This window comes from Chenopodium quinoa, unplaced genomic scaffold (assembly GCF_001683475.1).
Source record: "Chenopodium quinoa cultivar QQ74 unplaced genomic scaffold, ASM168347v1, whole genome shotgun sequence".
In the NCBI taxonomy this organism is placed as follows: domain Eukaryota; kingdom Viridiplantae; phylum Streptophyta; class Magnoliopsida; order Caryophyllales; family Amaranthaceae; genus Chenopodium; species Chenopodium quinoa.
The window spans coordinates 12,054,382-12,060,759 of NW_018743292.1; positions in this window are offsets into that span (position 1 = coordinate 12,054,382).

Consider the following 6,378-nt stretch of genomic DNA (forward strand, 5'->3'; position numbering starts at 1 on the left):
GTTCTTTGGCCTCATACTCCCCCCGAATCTGGTTAGCGACTAGCTGAGAGTCTGTCTTCAGACAGACATGTTCGGCTTCGAGAGCTATGCACAATTCTAAGCCAGCAATTGCTGCTTCATATTCTGCTTCGTTTTTAGAAGCCTTAAATGAGAAATTGAGTGCATACTCGAAGTTTTTGCCCTCGGGAGAGGTAATTACCACCCCAGCTCCCGAGCCATTTACAGTGGCTGAGCCATCCGTGAATACTGTCCAAGTTCCCTTCCCTTCGTCGAGTATTTCCTGATAGGAACATTCGGCTAGGAAGTCTGCTAGGGACTGGGCTTTTATGGCTGCCCTCGGCTGGTAGCTTATGCTGAACTCGGTGAGCTCGAAGGCCCACTTTGTTAGTCTGCCTGATTTTTCCACCTTGCCGAGGACTTTCTCTAGCGGTTGATCTGTTAGGACCACAATCTGATGCGAATCAAAATAAGGTCTTAACTTCCGAGCTGTTACCACCACTGCATATGCAACTTTTTCGAGCAAAGGGTAACGCGTTTCGGCGTCAGTCAAAGTATGACTGACAAAGTAGATCGGTTGCTGGACTTTTTCCTCTTCCTTCAGCAGCACCGCACTCACCGTAGCAGGGCTAACTGCTACGTATAAGTACAAGATCTCCCCTTCAGCTGGTCTTGCCAGCGTTGGAAGATTTGCCAAGTGCTCCCGGAGCTGCTGGAAGGCTACTTTCTGCTCATCTTCCCATATGAGCTCCTTCGATTTCGGAAATTTAAGCACCTTGAAGAAGGGCAGACCTTTGTCCGAGGCTTTTGAGATGAACCTGGACAAGGCGGCCATTCTCCCCGTAAGGCGCAGAATATCCCTTTTCGTCTTCGGCTCGGGAAGATCAAGAGCTGCTTGCACTTTAGCGGGATTGGCATCAATCCCCCTCTTGCTGACCATGAAACCTAGGAATTTCCCAGACCTCACGCCGAAGACACATTTCTTCGGATTCAGCTTCATCTGATGCTTTCTTAGGGTGGCGAACGTTTCAGCTAGGTCCGCAACATGATCTTTTTCCTCTTTGCTTTTGACGATGGAATCGTCAACATAGACCTCCATGTTGCGGCCTTTTTGCTCGGCAAACACTTGGTCCACCAACCTCTGATATGTAGCCCCGGCGTTCTTCAGGCCGAAGGGCATCATTTTGTAATTATACACCCCGGCGCTTGTAACAAATGTCGTTTTTGCTCTGTCATCGGGGTGCATGAAAATCTGATGGTACCCAGAAAATGCGTCCATGAAGCTGAGCAGAGCGTGGCCACTTGTCGAGTCAACCAGCTGGTCAATTCTCGGCAAGGGATAGAAGTCCTTCGGACAGGCCCTATTCAGATCCATGAAGTCAACGCACATTCTCCAGGAGCCATTAGCTTTCTGAACCATTACTACATTCGCCAGCCATTCAGGGTATTGGCAGGGCTCAATGAATCCTGCGTCTAGAAGTTTCTTGACTTCGGCTGCGATGTCCTGGTTCTTTTGAGCGGAGTAGTTCCGCTTCTTTTGCTTAATTGGCCGACATGTGGGGTCGACATTAAGCTTGTGCGAAATGAGGTTTGGATCGAATCCCGGCATGTCAGCTGCTGAGAATGCAAACACATCTCTGTTGTCCCGAAGGAGTTGGATTAGTTCAACACAGAGGTTCGGATCTAACCCTCGTCCGATGTTGACACATTTTTCAGTATCCCCCTCGGTCAACTGGATTGATTCAGTTTGCTCGTCTGACTCCATTGCCTTGGAGCCAGATTCCTCGAGTTCGGGTCTGCTGTCAATCTCAGCAGGCCTTCCTTTCTTCGGCTGGCTTTCGTCCGAATCTTTCGGTCCGTCCGAAGAGCTCACCTTTTCGGCCCCCAAAGATGCTTTCTTCTTTGGGGACCCCTGAGCTGAAGCACTTAGGCCCTTCGGCCTTTTGGTACCCCGCTCCTTTTCTCTTTCTTTTTCTTCCTCATCATCCTTGTCGCCTCGGCGACTCTTGGATGGCTTGAGGGAGTTGCATTCCCGGGCCTCTCCTTGGCTGCCCAGTATTTTCTCGGAGTGTCCTTTGTCTGAGACATAAATCATTGACTGATGATATGTCGAGACCACTCCTTGAACATCATGGATGAGAGGTCTCCCCATGATGACGTTGTAAACTGACGGGGCGTCGATGACCAAGAATTCGGCCATGATGCTTCGTCTTGCCTGGTCTTGGCCGAGGCTGACGGGAAGAAGAATTTTCCCATCTGGATATGAAGAAGAGCCGTTGAATCCAGTGACCGGATAAGGGACCGGAGTCAAATGCCTGCTCTCCAACTTCAGCTGGTCGAATGCCTTTCGAGAAAGTATATTCGCCCCGCTGCCACCGTCTACCAGCGTCCGATAGACGTTGTGGTTTGCGATGCTTGTCATGATAACCAATAGGTCATCATGGGGGTACACCACCCCCCTCCAGTCTTCGGACGTGAAAGTCATGTTCAGCACCGGAGACTGCGGCTTCTGGAACTCGGCATGATCGATCTGATGGGTGAGACCCCTCAGATGGCGCTTAAGTGCGTTATGAGATATGCCGCCGGAGATGGTCAGGATGTCATTGTGTCCTCCTTCGGGAGGCCTGTCCCTTTTCCGGTGATAGTCCAGCTCTTGCCGAGAATCTTTCTCAGTCTTCTTCTCTTCGCGGAGTTCCGCGACATATTTCTTTAGATATCCTTTTTGGACCAGCTCTTCTATCTGGTCCTTCAGCTGAAGGCAATCCTCGGTGCGATGTCCGCGGGATTCGTGGAACTCACACCAGAGGTCCTTCCCTTTCTTTTGATGCCAAGAAGGAGGTGGCTTCGGCTTTTTGAATATCCCCTCCTCCCTTGTCGCACCGAAAATTTTAGTACGTGGCAAGGTGAGAAGGGTGTAAGATTAGCTCGACGGTCAAGGGAGGTTCTGAGGCTTTTGCCTTCCCTTTCCTTGACGCGGGAACTTCGGCCGGCTGCCCCTTTGGCTTCACAAGCCCTGATTGGGATTGCAGCTTTTCCCTGTTCCATTCCTCGGCTCGGATAAATTTATCCGAGGCGTCGAGGGCTTCTTCCAGGGTCTGCGGGGGATACATGACCATGAAATCCAGAAATTTGCCAGCTTGCAAGCCATTCCGTAATGCAAACACGGCCAGGCTTTGGTCCAGACTTGTTATTCTGGACGACTCGTTGCTGAAGCGAGTCAAATAGTCTCGGAGACTTTCGTCCTCCGCTTGCTGCAGACCCATCAGCTCTGCAGTAGTTTTCTCTCGGCGATTAGCCGTAGAAAACTTGCTTTTGAATTTATTGGCTAGATCGCTCCAGCTAGTTATTGAGCCTTCCTTCAGCCCTTTGGTGATCCATGATTGGGCCACACCTTTAAGGGTTGTTGGGAAGTACTTGCACCAGGTAGCTTCGGACCTGGGGTTAAGGTACATATGCCCCTCGTAGGAGGCGATGTGGTCCTTCGGATCCGAAGTACCGTCATATGTAATGTGTGCCGGAATTTTAACCATCGGCACATGTTCCTCCAGTATCCACCTTTGGAATGGGGAACTGGTTGGAACCATTACGGCCTTTCCCTTCTGCCTCGCCGAAGGAACCCTGCTTCTCCCTCTCAGAGAGGTGGATGCAAGGGGTGTCCCCTCGCGTGACTGGGAAGGATGAGACCCTTCTAGGAAGGTGAGGCGACTATGCACCCCTCCTTTTCCACCTAGGCGTTCAAGGACGCTTCGGCGGGAAACATTGTGGCTGTCATGATGGCCTTCAGAGGTTTGAGCTATGGAACTTTTGGAGTGGCCGGAGCCTCTCCTCTGATTCTGCCCAGGACCACCTAGATGCCCAGCCCTTCGGCTGCCTTCCCCTTTTGAGGATGGAGCCTGTTTTTCTCCCTCGATTATACTCTTCCTCTTTCGATCATTTGATCTAGGAGGGGGAAAGGGTGGCTTTTTTACTGATGGGAAGCGTTCCCCTAAAGTATGCATGAATTCCATGCACACAGCCATGGCTCTCATGACCTCCTCGACTGATGGTCTGGTAGGAGGAGTTGAGCGCATGCTTGGTGAGGGATCACGTTTATGAACCTCACTATCCCTCGGCGAGTCCCCGTTTAGGTGATCCTGCTGGGAAGGAGACCCTTCATGTGAATTTTCTCCCCTTGGGGAGTTGGAAACGGTCGGTTCAGGCGACGGTGAAGGTGTCCTACCGGCCCTCACCGTTATAATACCGGTCTTCCTAGCTTTCTTAGAGCTCTTTGCACTCTTAGTCATTTTGAGTATTGGCTAAGATTCGAATGAAATTTTTGGCTGAATTTTTGTAAGTGTCCCCACAGACGGCGCCAAATTATTTCGGTCAAAAAACAATGGGCCTTCGGCTGGCCCTTCGGATGAGTGGGGACAAGGCCCAATTCAAGTGACAACTGGATTGGGGATTTCCTGCACAGCAATGTAAACGTAAACTAACCTCGGGGGGTGTGCCGAGGAAGGCCCCTCCGATGCCGAAGTCAGTACGAATGCAAAAGTATTAGAGGAAAGCTATGCAAGAGTATTTGTTGCTTGTGGCATTTAATGTGAATGAATGTAATTGTGTTGAAATGAAAGCTTTTATACCTTTGTCCATTGATTAGGTTGGGCTTTGCTATTGTTGACTTGGCAAATGTATTGAAGGGTTGAACCTTACTATTTGGGCTTTAACTATTTTCGTTTGTGGGCTAGGCCCAATTGTAAGCATTTTGGACCCCAAACAATTATTAATGGTAAAATATTTATATAAATGATGATATTGTTGAATGATTTAAAGGTATATTTCTTGTTCCTTGTGTCTAGCTTAGTCATTTAGTAGCACTTTGTTAGGAGTTTAGTTGCTAGTTATCACATAGGTTTGTTATTCTAGTAGTGGAGTGATATTTTTGGGTGTTTAGAGAGCCACAATTGGTGGAGGTGAGAATCGATCTCATGATCTCCTGGAATTGGGAGGAAAGCTCTAACCACTTGAGCTATCTCTCACTCTCACTTTAATTTGTTATATAAGGTGATGTTTTATATGTACTCATTTTCTATTTTATTAATACAATGAATGAAATATCTTTTCAAATCCATTCTCATTTACTATATTTTTATCATTATCCTTTATAAATCTAACAGATGTATGTATGAGATTAAGAAGAATAAAAGACAATATAGTAATCTATCGATCATCTTATCACCACCGTAGCCTATACCGACAACAACAACTAACGCGTAGAGTGCTAATATATTAACCTTGAGGCTATGAATAATCCTCTCTTCTCTCTCCTCCTATATTCAAATACATACAAAATACAACTACTAAAATACATACAAATCCTCTCTTCTCTCTCCTCCTGTATTCAAGTTTCCCCTTTAAAAATTCTAGGAGCTCGCCAGAGTTCCGGCGTCGCGGACGTACTCCGGCGAGCCTCCTCCTCCTCTTTCTCATTCTTCTCTTTTCTCTTGCTTCTCTTCTCCTTTCTTTTCAATTTCCCCTTCTTGTTTAAAGCGTCTTCCTCACACTCTAAAAACCGACGACGTCGTCACCTTCTTTCTTGAGGATTTTTAATCCTAATTTGAGGTGTTTGTGTGAGCCTATCCTAGTGTACGAAGGTTTCGAGGGGAGTTTTCAAATCGTCAGACTCCGACGTCTTTTCCCACCTTTGCATGGAAGGTTATTGTTCGTTCAAAGGGTTTCTCTGTCGGTGAAACAAGGCCTAAGGACTAGGCCTAACGCCGCCGTCAAAGGTCATCGGTAATTTTGACAGTGACAGAAACGGTAAAGTTAGGGTTAGAGTTTCGTGGGCTGGAGGACTATGCCTAACGCCGCCGTCAAGAGAAATACGTGACGGAAACGGTGAAGTTAGGGCTATGGTTTCGAGGTTCTTTGTGTTCGTGGTTTCGGGTTTTTCGGTTTGGACGGTGCTCTCCATCCTCTAGTTTGTTCTCTTTCCTAAGTAAGTTTTTTCTTGATAATTATCAGAGTTTACTTGTCTTAGTTTGTTTTATGGTATATTTTAGCCTCCTTTGGTTGTTTTCCGGGCTCTTGAGTTATTTTGGCTATAGTCTTTTAGATGGTTGTGTGCAAAGGGAGTTAGGATCCTTTGTTAAGGATTTTGGTGTGGTTATAGTGTTAAGAGAGTTTACAGGTGTGTTGTTGGGGGTTTGAACAAGAAGTTGGCCTTGGCTAAGGTGAAGTGTGTATTTTGTTGGAATGGTATTGATTTGCTTTCTTTTCCCTTGCTTGTAATGATTCTTGTGATCATTACTCTTGAAATTTCCTATCCGAAGCAGGCGCCCAAACTTTGTTTTGGGGTTTCTCGAGCCTCAACGTTGTCAAAGCTTTCTTGCCAACAAGGAA